General features: G+C 52.7%; 1 protein-coding gene and 1 pseudogene across 3 annotated transcripts in view; both read right to left on the bottom strand.

Annotated features, from left to right (window-relative positions):
• LOC146871775 (striatin-interacting protein 1) overlaps positions 1-14,184 on the bottom strand; it is a 513,622-nt gene that overhangs the window by 333,378 nt on the left and 166,060 nt on the right. The window lies entirely within an intron of this gene.
• Positions 515-1,378, bottom strand: LOC146871776 (28S ribosomal RNA; annotated as a pseudogene; the record flags this gene model as incomplete).

The raw sequence follows: 14,184 nt of genomic DNA, 5'->3' as shown, positions 1-14,184 counted from the left end.
GCCTGGGGATGTAAAAAGAGCTAAGCCCCCAGCCAACCACCCTCTCCCCATGGGCCTGCCTGGCAGCGTGGGCTTACAGAACCTGGGGGAGATACAAGTCCGAGTTAGCTGTTCCAGCCGTCCCGCTGGTCATCTGGTCAGCAAGCCACCAACCGGTCATCTAGCCCGGCAACCAGGTGGCTCAGCCCAACCTGGTAACTGGAGTGCCCAGGCAGCAGCAGACGATGAGGTCAGCACTCAGGAGGCTCTTTCCTTGAGCCACGGATCGGCATCTTGCCCTCAGGCAGCTTTGCTGGTGGCTGCTCTGGCCATCTGGTTACCCTGCTGACCTGCACGAGGCTGTGCCCCCATCCTTGCACCTGGTGGCACAGGACAGGAATCGGAGGCCCCAGTGATGCTCTGCACATGGTTGAGGCAGCCTCTCACAGGCCCACACCCTGTGACTCCAACGGGCCTGCAGGCAGAGGGATCCCAGGGGCTATAGAGGCACAGGCACCCATGGATGAAGGCAAAAGCTTGGCACAGAGGATGACTTTCAATAGATCGCAGCAAGGTAGTATCCCTGCTACTTACGAAACAACCCTGACCCAGGACTATCCCAGGACAACCGAAGCTCCAAAGCACTGCAATATTGTTACAGCTTGGTGGGGGGGCTGGGTGTTCTGACCTAGAGGCATTCAGTCATAATCCCACAGATGGTCGCTTCGCCCCATTGGATCCTCAGCCAAGCATATATACAAATGTCTAAACTTGCGGTTCCTCCTGCACTGAGCAGGATTACTATTGCAACGACACATCAGTAAGGTAAAACTAACCGATCTCACGACGGTCTAAACCCAGCTCACATTCCCCATTAGTAGGTGAACAATCCAATGCTTGGTGGATTCTGCTTCAAAATGATAGGAGGAGCCGACATCAAAGGATCAAAATGCAATGCTGCTATGAACGCTTGGTCACCACAAGCCACTTATGACAGTGGTAAGTATTCGGATACCTTCAACTTGAAACAAAAAAAGTCATAAGGATTGCGATGTCCCGCTTTCACAGTCTGTAATCATACTGAAATTCGAGTTCAAGCAGAGGTTTTGCCCTTCTGCTCCACAGCAGGTTTCTGTCCTCCCTTAGCTCTCTTTAGGACACCTGCGTTATTGTTTGACAGGTGTACCGCCTCAATCAAATTCCTCACCAGCCACAATCCCCAGAGAGGCTCATGCCCGGCGCTTGGTAAGCAAGCATCACCGGGTTAGCGTAAAACAATAAGACTAGTGGTATTTTACCAGTGGCCTGAGGGCCTCCCACTTATCCTACACATCTCATGTCTTTTCCAAGTGCCAGACTAGAGTCAAACTCAACTGGTGGTCTTTCTCCACCAATTCTGTCAAGCCCATTCCCTTGGCTGTGCTTTCGCTAGATAGTAGGTAAGACAGTGGGAATCCTGTTCATCCATTCATGCACATTACTAATTAGATGATGAGGCATTTCGTTATCAGCACCTTCACATGGTGGCTCATTCTGGGTTATTATAGCTGCCCATCAGCATCAAAATCGGTCTTGCTTCCAACAACACATTTGTTCTGGAGTACAGCCACATTTAAAGCTGTCCTCACATGAACTGTAATCACATATAGGATAGAGATAGTACACCCTCCAGTGCTATTCTAACAATTTAAATTGTCTACGAACAGTGCTGAGAAAGGAAAATGCTACTTACTAGTATGCATCTGTTCTTGGCATGTAGAGCTGCAGATCCACACACTGAGCATAGATTGCCATCTGGTGTTGGGTCCGGATATGTGCACTTGTTTTTGTCTTTGAAAAGTCTTTGGAAGCCACGGGATAGGTGACTCCTCCTTTGGATCATAGAGCGCATGGGCATTGGCTCCATCCTCAGATTGTTTTTTGCCAGCAGGGAAATTATGGAGTTTTGTAAGAAAGAGAAAAGATGCCCATGTATGCTGTACCTAAAAAAGATAATACTGGAACAGATAAAGGTAGCCGGGAGGCGGGTGGGCATGTGTGGATCTGCAACTCTACATGCCAAGAACAGATGCATACTGGTAAGTAGCATTTTCCCGTTCGAGGCTTTTGATCTGCAGATCACACACTGAGCATAGATTGCATAGCAGTACCCATCTCTAGCGGCGACCACCAGTATCTGTTGCAGTAGTTTGAAATAGTGTTTTGAGTACAGCCTGGCCCACAGTAACTTGTTGTTTTGTTTGCACATCTACATAATAGTGTTTTGTGAATGTGTGCGGTGTAGACCATGTGGCTGCTTTGCAGATGTCATCTAGGGGAATGTTCGCTAAAAATGCCATTGAAGCCCCTATCTTTCGAGTAGAGTGGGCTTTAGGAGGAACAGATAAGATGCGTTTAGCTTTGTGATAGCAAATCTGTATACATTTGACAATCCACATTGCTATGCCAGATTTGGATATGGGGTTGCCCTTATGTGGTAGTGAGAAGGACACGAAAAGCTGTTTGGTCTTACAAAAAGGTTTTGTTCTTTCAATGTAATAAAGCAGTGCTCTTTTAACATCTAGAGTGTGAAGAGCTCTTTCTGCAACTGTCTGTGGTTGCGAGAAGAATACTGGCAACTCAACAGACTGGTTGAGGTGGAAATAACTTTAGGCAGGAATTTTGGATTAGTTCTGAGAACAACTTTATTATGATGGAGTTGTAAGATCGGTTCTTGAATAGTTAGTGCTTGTAGCTCACCAACTCTTCTAAGGGAAGTAATGGCTACAAGGAAAGCAACTTTCCATGTTAGAAACTGTAGTTCGCATTTGTGCAGAAATTCAAAAGGAGGACCCATTAGTCTTGTGAGGACAATGTTTAAGTTCCACACAGGGGAGGGGGTACCCTTGGTGGAATTATTCTTTTGAAGCCTTCCATAAATGCTTTGATGGCAGGTACCCTGAAGAGTGATAAGTGTTGTCTATTTTGTAAATAGGCTGCAATGGCAGAGAGGTGTAATCTGATAGATGTATAGGCTAAGTTACACCTTTGAAGATGCAGTAGGTAACCTATGATGTGTTGAAATGACACATCTAAAGGATTGATGGTGTTGTTGTGGCAATATATCGCAAATCTTTTCCACTTGGCTGCCTAGCAGGCTCTAGTGGTGGGGCGACTAGCTTCTCTGATAATGTTCATACAGTCAGGGGGAAGGTTAAGTTAACCGAACTCTAAGACCTCAGGAGCCAGATCGCTAGGTTGAACTGTGCTGGGTCCGGGTGTCTGATCTCTCCATGGTTCTGGGTTAAGAGGCGTGGGGAGAGGTGTAGTTTTTTGGTGCGGGACTAGAGACAGTTCCAGTAATGTGGTGTACCACGGTTGTCTGGCCCATGTTGGAGCAACTAGGATGAGGGTCAGTGAATGTTGCTGAAGTTTGCGCACTTCCAGTGGGATGAGTGGGAGAGGCAGAAAAGTGTCCGCAAATCTGCCTGACCAATTCATCCATATCGCATTACCTTTGGACAATGGGTGTGGATATCTGGCAGCGAAGTTTGGGCATTTGGCGTTTTCGTGTGTGGCGAAGAGGTCTATCTCTGGCTGCCCCCACAACTGGAAAAAGGGTTGAAGAACTTGTGGATGAAGTTCCCACTCATAAATCTGTTGCGTTTGACGACTTAACAGATCAGATCGGCGATGCTGTTCTGGACTCCTGGAACATGTTGGGCTAGGAGAAAAATGTTTTGAGGAATAGCCCATCTCCAAATGCTTTGCACTAGTTGGGAGAGCTGTACGGAATGTGTCTCGCCCTGTTTCTGTATGTAGTACATGGCTGTCATGTTGTTGATGCGGACTAGGACAGCTTTGCCTGATATTTGCTTTTGGAATGCCTTTAGGGCTAGAAAAAAACACAAGTAACTCCAGGTGATTGATGGGGAGTAAATTTTGTTGTGGAGTCCACTTGCCCTGCATGGTGTGATGTAATAGATGAGCTCTCCAGCCGGAGAGCGATGCGTCCGATGTTAACACAATCTGTGGAACCGGCTCGAGGAACGGTCGCCCTATTGTGAGAAAGTGCCATCTTTCTTGCATGGTATGCCCCCACTTTTTGCTGAATTGCTGATGTACTTTGACTGAGTGTGCCCTGGGCTCCTGCCAATCAGGTACCCAGGGCCTGTGTTCCTTCCCTAAAACTGCATGAAACCTAAACCCAATTGACATCTCTGGCCACGTCAGCCCCTGGTAGATGGTACCCTAGGTACCCAGGACCCTGTGACCAGAGAAGGCCCCTAAGGGCTGCAGCACTTATTGTGCCACCCTTAGAGGCCCTTTGCCCTGACACACACACACTGCCCTTACAGGCTGATTGTCTGGGTGCAGAACAAAACAGAGAGTCGACATGGCACACATCCCTGTGTGCCATGCCCACAACACACACTGCCCTGGCATACCTCAGTCACCCCTCTATCTGGGTGCCCTATGCCAGTGGTGTGGGTACAGGTGCATGAGCCCTGTGCCCCTACAGTACCCAGGTCCATTCCTGGGCACTGTAAGTGCAGTGCTGCCATTAAGAGTATATGGTGCTGGGAGGTCATCAACACGAACTCCACAGCACCATGATGGCAACACTGAAGAATGAGAAGTTTGGTATCAAACTTCCCAGCACATTAAACCCGCACTGATGCCAGTGTGGGATGAACAAGTTACTTACCTTCGGTAACGATGTATCTGTAAGAAACATTAGTTAGTTAGATTACTCACCTTAGAATATCCCCAGGCGTCAGACTGGATCCGGAAGATTTTTCGTCAGCAATACCCCTTGCGCGTCGCTAGGCGTCGTCTGCGGCTCCGCGTCCGTCGTCGTGCGCCGGAATGACGTCGGAGTACTTAGACGCCGCCCTCGCGCGCTGACGTCAGTTCTTGTACATAGCTTTCCGCGCCAGGAACGCAGAGCCATGCAAAGACCGACACTGGTGCCAAAAAGAAAATCTAGGGGCCTGAAAAGGATATCCTTAACCCTAGATGTCGGTTCGCAGAACGGGGAGGACGGGTGGGTCGGTGAGGAATCTAACTAACTAATGTTTCTTACAGATACATCGTTAGTAACTTGTTCATCTGAAAGAAACACGTTAGTTAGATTCCTCACCTTAGAATAGATACCCAAGCAATACCATCCCCGGTGGTGGGTCTGCGAACCAAGATCACACCAGAAAGTCCTGGAGGACAGAACGGCCAAAGAAGCCATCCCTCCGGACTTGGCTGTCAAGGCAATAATGCCTGGCAAACGTGTGTAGCGAAGCCCACGTCGCCGCCTGACAGATGTCCTGCAAAGGGACACCCCGTCCCAAAGCAGTAGTAGCCGCTGTGGCCCGAGTGGAGTGGGCGCGCAGCCCAACAGGAGGGTCCTTTTTTGCCAAGGAGTAGCAAATTTTGATGCACAAAACGACCCACCGAGAGATGGTCCGTTTGTGCACCGCTTTCCCCTTCTTAGCACCCACGTATCCAACAAAAAGTTGGTCGTCCACCCGGAACTGCTTTGTGCGGTCCAAATAAAAGGAGAGCGCACGTTTTGGGTCCAGACGGTGGAGCCTCTCTTCCTCTTTGGAAGGATGCGGAGGCGGAAAGAAGGTGGGCAAGGTGACAGACTGCCCATGATGAAATGGAGTCACCACTTTCGGAAGAAAGGAGGGACGAGGCCGAAGGACAACCTTGTCCAGATGAACAGACAGAAAAGGAGGCTTTGAAGATAAAGCCTGGAGCTCACTCACCCGTCTAGCCGAGGTGATGGCTACCAGAAAAGCAGTCTTAAGCGTCAGCAGACGAAGAGGACAATTATGAAGAGGCTCAAAGGGAGCGCACATTAGAAATGTGAGAACAAGATTCAAGTCCCACTGAGGCATTACAAAAGGGACAGGAGGGAACGTGTGAGTAATGCCTTTTAGAAAGCGTGTAACCACAGGGGACTTGAAAAGAGAAGGCTGATCAGGAAGCCGCAAGAAGGCAGAGATGACAGCAAGATAACCTTTCAGGGTGCCCAGGGCAGAGCCCTGCCGGGCCAAAGAAAGAAGAAAGAGGAGAACCTCAGAAAGAGGGGCGGAAAGGGGATCCACAGCCTTTGCTGTGCACCATGCCACAAATTTGTTCCACCGGCAGGCGTATACCGACTTTGTGGAGGGACGCCTGGCTGCCAGAATGATATCACAGACTTCAGGAGGCAAGTCAAATGGCATCAACTGTCGCCGCTCAATCTCCACGCATGGAGGTGGAGGCTGGACAGGTTAGGGTCCCTGCTGCTGCGACAGAAGATCCTCCCGAAGGGGCAGACGTATCGGAGGATCGGTCAACTTACTGAGTAGCTCGGGATACCAGTACCTTCGTGCCCAATCCGGAGCCACCAAGATGACTTGGGCCCGGTCGCGCCTGATCTTCTTCAGCACTCTGGGCAGAAGTGGTATAGGCGGAAAGGCGTACAACAGACCGCAACTCCACTCGTGACGAAAAGCGTCGCCGAGCGAGTGCCGCCTTGGAAATTCCAACGCGCAGAACTGCTGACATTGCGCGTTCTCTTCGGTGGCGAATAGATCTAACCAAGGCTCTCCCCACTGCTGAAAGAGACCTTGCGCCACTTCGGAGTTCAGACGCCATTCGTGATCCATCATGCACCGGCGGCTGAGTTCGTCTGCTCTGGCGTTCAGAGAGCCCGCCAGATGTTGAACCACCAGGGTGACGCCTTGGTGTTCCAGCCACGTCCAGAGGCGCAGGGCCTCCTGACAAAGGGTCCACGACCCCACCCCGCCCTGTTTGTTGCAATACCACTTGGCGGTGGTGTTGTCCGTGAACACCTGCATGACACTTCCCCGGACAGAGGGAAGGAAGGCTTTCAGTGCAAGTCGGATCGCTCTCAACTCCAACAGGTTGATGTGGAGACGAGACTCCGCCGGAGACCAGAGGCCTCTGATCTCCGCCTCTCCCGTATGGCCACCCCATCACTACGACATGCTCCGGTTGGGGAAGGGAGAGGCTTCTGCCCATGACCCAATCGCGGTCCGTGAGCCACCACTGCAACTGCTGTGCAGTGCCCTCCGAGATCAAGACATGGTCGGACAGGTTGCCGTGATGCTGGGCCCACTGAAACTTCAGGTCCCACTGCAGAGCCCGCATGCGCCGCCTGGCGTGATGCACTAGTAGGATGCAGGAGGCCATCAGCCCCAGAAGCCGCAACACTAGCCTGACCGAAACCCAGGATAGAGGCCGAAAGATGGGAATCAGGGCCTGTATATCCCGGACCCGCTGTTCCGGTGGATAGACCCGGAACTGCGCCGAATCGAGAACCGCTCCGATGAAGAGGAGCTTCTGAGAGGGACTCAGGTGTGACTTCGGCACGTTGATGGAAAACCCCAGCAAATGCAGGAGATCCGCCGTAGTCTGGAGGTGGGAGACGACTGCCTGGGGCGAGCCCGCCTTCAACAACCAGTCGTCGAGATAGGGGAAGACTGGAACCCCTGGTCTAGGGCAGCTAGAACCTGAGCCAAAGTCAACATCTTGAACCTTTCCTTCCGGAGGAAGGCATTGACGTTCCGGAGGTCCAAGATAGGGCGTAGGCCCCCTTTGCCCTTCTTGGGAACCAGAAAGTAGTGGGAATAACAACCACGACCTACTTCTGGACTCGGAACGCGCTCGACGGCCCCCTTGGCCAAGAGGGCCGAAACTTCCTCGTGGAGAAGATTCAAATGATCCCCCGAGATACGGTGGTGCTGCGGTGGCATGGCTGGAGGGGTCGTCTCGAAGGGGAGGGAGTAGCCCCTTCGGACGATTTGCAGCACCCACCTGTCCGATGTGATGGACCGCCAGTGGAGCAGGTGATGGCGAACTCTGCCGCCCACTGGCGTGGAATGGGCCTGAAAGCTCGGACTAGGAAGGTTTTGAGGCGGATGCTGCCGGGGTGGATGTGGACTGACCTCGTCGTCCTCCAGAACCGCCTCGGCGGAAACCACGTCCGCGACCGCGCGCAGGTTGGTTCTGCGGCTGGTGGCTAGGCGTACGTGAGGAGGCACCCCTTCCTTGGCCACGAAAGAGGCAAAAGGCGGAAGTTTGCAACCGCGGGGCCGAGAGGCCCAAGGACTTGGCCGTAGCCCGGGAGTCCTTAAAGCGATTCAGCGCACTGTTCGCTTTCTCGTCAAAAAGGCGAGTGCCATCAAAGGGCAGGTCCATGAGAGAGCTCTGGACATCACCCGAAAATGACGTGGACCGCAGCCAGGCGTGACGTCGAAGCGCCACTGAGGTAGAAATGGCCCTACCCAGCGAGTCCGTGGTGTCAAGCCCACATCTTATAGCATGTCGCGCGGCATCCCTCCCATCGGCCAGAGCCTGGGTAAGTCGTGTCCGGACCTCCTCCGGACACAGGGGCAGCGCGTCCTCCACTGCATTCCACAGAGAGTGGGAATAACGGTCCAAGAGACAAGCGGTGTTCAAAGACCGCAGGCCCAAACTAAGGGAAGAGAACAGCTTCTTGCCAAACTGCTCTAGTCTCTTGGAATCCCGGTCCGGCGGGGCGGTTGGGAAAGAGGATTGGGAAGTGGAGGCCTGGATAACCAGGCTCTCAGGGGTAGGGTGTTGGGACAGAAAACTGGGGTCGCCCGGAGCAGGGCGGTGGCGCCTGGCGACGTTCCTGTCCACAGGAGGAACTGTGGAGGGCTTGGACCAGGTGCCCTGTAGAACGTCAGTGAGGGCCTCATTGAACGGCAGCAGAGGCTCAGTGGAGCTTGCTGCAGACTGAAGCACCTCAGTGAGGACGTTCGTCCTCACAGCCACGGCAGGTAGCTCGAGCCCAAGGGCTGCGGCCGCCTTGCGTAGCACCACGGAGAAAGCAGCACCCTCCTCCGAAGCCACAGTCGGAGGAGAGATGAATCCAGTGTCTGGCGAGGTATCCAGACCACTGGCCTCCCCCAGTTCATCTGCCCAGTCCTGGGACAGTTGGGCCTGAGCGGCCATAGGATCCTCGGATCCCTCCCAGTAGTCCCCATCATCCGACTCCTGGTGTAGAGGAGAAAGTAACGGAGCCGGGCGGTAGACAAAATGTGTCTCTAGCGGCGTCGATCTCGGCGTCCATCGACGCCGGACCGGCGCCGGGCCCGGAGCGGGACTGAACTGGGGCACGACGTCGAGCGGAGTCGACGTCGGGGGTGGTACCGGTGTCGACGCCGGCGGAGGAGGCGTGACGAGGTCGACCGGCGTCGACGGGGACTCGAGAACGGGTCCCTCGGGCGCTTGTGGCGTCGAGGCCGGAGCCGTCAACGGCGCCGGAGCCACCGGCAGGCAAGGCAGCCCAGTCGGGTCCGCGGGGCCCGAAGGCGCACCAGCGGGCGCCGACGGCGGAGCCAGGTTCCTCATGGCCGAGAGGAAGGCACTGACTTCCGCCGGCGTCGCGTTAGTCCCAGGGACCGGAGGGTATGGGGACGTGCGCGGCGCCTGCGGCTCCGCCGGAGCCGCGGGGGTGGAACCACCCTGACCCTCGGCCGAGTCGCGCGACCGGCGAGGGGAGTCCGAAGAGCGATGTCGCCTCTTGGACTTCTTGGAATGCTTCGACTTACCCGAAGACTTGGATCCCGACGACCGATGGTGACGTCGGCTGCGGCTCCGCGACCGATCCTTGGACCTCCTCCTGGACCGGGATCGAGAGGCGCGCGGAGACGCGTGGCGAATCTCGAGAAGCTTACGGGACCGCTCCCGTCTAGCCTTCGAGGTCAGGGCCTTACAGTCCGAGCACGACTCCGCGTCGTGGTCGAGGCCCAAGCAGTACAGGCAGTACAGGCACCGGCGGTGATGGTCCGTAACCGACATCAGGCGGCTACAGTCAGCACAGGCTTTAAAACCAGGCATCCTACCGGCACCGGAGTCGATTGACAGGATCAAAAAGGATCAAAAAGTTAGTCAAAAATAGACTAAAGGGGTAGCTCTCCCGGATCTGCGCTTACTGGCGCGGAAAAAAGAAGAACTGACGTCAGCGCGCGAGGGCGGCGTCCAAGTACTCCGACGACGTCATTCCGGCGCACGACGCCGACGACGGACGCGGAGCCGCAGACTACGCCTAGCGACGCGCAAGGGGTATTGCTGACGAAAAATCTTCCGGATCCAGTCTGACGCCTGGGGATATTCTAAGGTGAGGAATCTAACTAACGTGTTTCTTTCAGATTTAATGTACAATGCACGACTGAGTGCAACTTAGAGTTGCCCCCTGAACCTAAACTACAATCCACGTCTTGTCTAAGGGGCTGCCTAGGCCGCCACACAGCAGACATGTTGCTGGACCCCTGGGTAGAGAGCCATCCGCTCTCCTGGGCCTGCAACAATGCACATCCTGGGCGAGGTGCTAGGTCTCCTCCCCCAGGATAGGCAGGGGAAGCTTCAAAGGCATGCCACCTTTGTGAGCTTCTCCAGGCCACTTGCTGTACTCAGCAACTGGCCCCCACAGGTTCTGACCCCCACTCTGGTGGGAAGACTGGCGGGAAACCCCAAGGGAGGAAAGGGGGTGTGCCAGCCTCTGTCAACCCCACCCCTCAGGTGGGGGAGGCGAGGTGAAGCACATCTCTGGGCTCTCGCCATCTTGAAGATGGGGAGACCTGACCAATCTTCCACAGGAGAGTGGCAGGATAGGGGGTGTACCCACCCCAGGGTAGGGACCCATTGGTCCATGCCCTTTACCTACCTGTAACGCCCCTAAATTTAGTACTTCGGGGCACCCTGAACCTTCCTTCCTCAGATCCCGAATCCGAAACAAGCAAGAAGAACAAGAAACAAGAAGACCTGCCGTGCAGCTGCTAACAAGAGGAAGACATCAACTGACTTGGCCCCAGCCCTACAGGCCTGTCGATCCTCGAACCTGCTCCTGCTGAAACCCGGCGTCTCCCGTGGTCAGCAACCTCAAAAACCCCGGAGGACCTGACTGTCTTGTGACTCTGAAAAGACTGGGACTCCCACAAGCAGTGGTTCTGCTCAAAGCAAGTAACAAGCCCCTGGTGCCAACCAGGAACTGCGACTCCTGCACACTCTGCACCCGCCAAGCCTGGCCTGTGCCAGAGTGGACAAAGACCACGAGGACGTCCCCCCGGCGACTGTGACCCAGAATTCAGCACCCAAGGACCCACCTCGACGCTCCTGACAACGCCTGCAGCCTCAGAACCGGGGACCCCTCCAACCGCGACCAGCTGAGGGTAAGATTTCCCCGACTCGAAAAGACACCTCTGCACCCGGCACCCTGCGGCCCCCTGTGCCCAGCTCCTGGATGCTTACCTAACCTACAGCTTCGCAACTTACCTCTCGAAGTGGTGGTCACACCTGAAGAATCTTCGTCCACGAGCTTGCAGCCTTTGTTCGTCACTGAGCTTCTCCATTGAAATCCATTGAGCGCCCGATGGTTGAAAAGCACACTGTATCCAGCCGCCCGAGTGCCCCTGGGAGTGCAACCTCTGTCCTATTTTTCTTCCCCACTTGCCCTGAGCAAGTGACCAGGAGCCCAGCTCCCACAGCCGCGTGGCCTGCTTGCCAGCAGCCACCAACCAAAGGCTCCCTGCCCGCCATAGGCTAACATTGGGCCTAACTCTCTCTGCACCCGGCAGCCCCTGTGCCGCTGAGAGTGTAGCAACTGTATCTACCTGACCCTGGGAGACCCCTGAGTCTATGCCCAGAACCTTAACTCTGCCAGTCGAGTAATTACCCAAAAGTCAATAACTCACTTTTCTTTTATAGGGTAACATTGACTGGTTTCACTTGGAAATTCTTCTAAGTGTCGAGTTTTGAAACTTTAAAATATTCACCTAAAATCAGTCGAATACCGAAAACTAAATTACTAACCTGTTATCAGGACAGATCCCAGTGCTCGATCTTGGTGCCAAGCACTGACCCTGAAAAGTAATTACAACCGTACTTACCAATAACTTGATTTTCCTCCATAGGATAACATAGCCTGGTTTTTGCCAGAAATACTTACAAGTGTCGATTTCTGAAACGTACAAATATTCCTTAAAGATCGCCTGTGTAACAAAAACGATTTATTTCAACTGTTTACAGGAGATGTCCCAGGACTGAATCTAGGATCCAGTCCTGTGGTTAGAAAAGTAATCCAAAAAGTAATTAATTGCATTTATTAAGAAATTCCTATTGAGCTCAATGTTATGATAGTGTTTGAATTGTGTTGCCTATTGCAACAACTGCAACTATTGCATTCAAAAGTCTATTGCCTATTGAAAGTATTTAACTAATGCATCTAATTCTGAGAAAGTATATTTTGGTACCTATTGTTGGTTCTAAAATAAAACTAGTATATATTTTTATATACAAACCATTGGCCTAGAGTTCAGTTCTTGAGTGTGTGAGACCATTTGCTGACCGAGTGTGTACAACAAATGCTTTACACTGTCCTCTGATACTACTGCCTTACTGCTCGACCAAGCTACCACTTTAGAGAGTAAGGTTATATCTAACTTTAGCCTCTGCCAACCCTCTGGGGACTGTGGACTCTGTGCACACTGTACCTATTTGGGAACAGTATATACAGAGCCACTTTCTTACACCTATTGAATGGTTTTTGGTGTTCCACCACTGCAGAGAGCGATAAGTGCGGCCATCCACCAACACCAGATCTGTTAGCTGAACTTGAGCTTGGTTCCACTGATGTGCTAAGCACTCCTGCAGGGGACGCATTTGGAGACTTGCATGAGGTACTATGAATATGCAAGAGGCCATCATCCCTATGAGCTGCATAAACACTCAAGCTGGAAGAGTGTGTTGCGGCTGAAATTTTGTTGCTATCCTGGCCGGATTGGGGTAAGCAAGTGCTTTGGAGGTATCTATTGTGGCACCTAGGTACTGTTGTATGTGGGACGGTTGTAAATGAGACTTTGCGTGGTTTACTGTGAAACCTAAGTCGTGGAGTAGCTGGATTGTTGCGTGGGTGTGACGTACACACCGATTGTATGAGTTGGCTTTTATGAGCCAATCGTCCAAATATGGGAAGACGTGAATGTGTTGTCTTCTTAGGTGAGCTGCAACTACCGCCAGACACTGTGGTGACTCCGAAAGGGAGTACTTTGAATTGGTAGTGCTGGCCTTCCACTACAAACCTGAGATATTTTCTGTGAGAGGTGTGAATGGGAAGATGAAAGTAGGCGTCCTTGAGATCTAGAGTGGCAAGGAAGTCGCCTTGGGAGAGGAGAGGAAGGACTTGTTGAAGCGTGACCATGTGAAAGTGGTCTGAGTGTATGTAGAGATTTAGGGGTCTGAGGTCTAGGATAGGTCTTAGAGATCCGTCCTTCTTTGGGATGAGGAAATACAGAGAGTAGACTCCTGTGTTTTGCTGATGCAGGGGGACTGGTTCTATTGCATGTTTTTGTAGGAGGGAGTTTACCTCCTGCTTTAGAAGTGATAAATGTTCTAATGACATTGGGTACTGTCTGGGTGGTATGGTTGGGGGAGTGGAGGTGAGTTCCAGACAGTAACCTGTTTGAACAATCTGCTTCACCCACCTGTCTGTGGTGATGGTGTTCCAGACAGGAAGGAACTGTAGTAATCTTCCCCCGACAGGTGTAGGATTGTCCGGGGGAGCGGAGGGAAGTCATTGGGTAAGGGTGGAGGCCGAGCGGGTGGTGTTCGTTCTGTCTCTACCTTTGTTATTATTGCCTCTGTATCCTCCTCTCAGATAACCCTTGGTGAATGTGGTTTGGGTGGGAGTCTTGTAAGACGTGGAGGGGTTGTCTGAGGAATAACCTCCGGAGTTGCCTCTGTAAGAGGAGCGACAAAATGAGCGTCTGGGAGCTTGCAATTGCAAGGCTCCCATTGATTTAGCCATGTCAGTGTCTTTCTTCATCTTCTCGAGAGATGAATCCACGGTAGGTCTGAACAAGTGTTCCTGGTCAAATGGCTGATTGAGAATGGAAGTTTGTACTTCAGGTTTAAAACCAGAAATGCGTAGCCAAGCGCGTCTACGCAGGAGGACACTTGCGTTTATGGCTCGGGAAGCGGTGTCTGCCACATCTAGAGCGCAGCGAATGGAGGGGTTATTGATGAGCTTACCCTCTTGTATAAGGTCGTTAGCCCTGTTTTTATATTTATCAGGTAGGTGCTGCAATAGGGTCTCTAACTGGTCGTAGTGCGCCCTATCATACCTAGCTAACAAGGCTTGAGTGTTGGCGATACGCCATATGTCAGCTGCTTGAGATGCTGTGCGTTTGCCGG

Source organism: Triturus cristatus, chromosome 1_1, assembly GCF_964204655.1.
Source record: "Triturus cristatus chromosome 1_1, aTriCri1.1, whole genome shotgun sequence".
Taxonomy (NCBI): domain Eukaryota; kingdom Metazoa; phylum Chordata; class Amphibia; order Caudata; family Salamandridae; genus Triturus; species Triturus cristatus.
The sequence above is the reverse complement of the archived record's forward strand: the minus strand, read 5'-3'. Positions and strand labels throughout refer to the sequence as shown.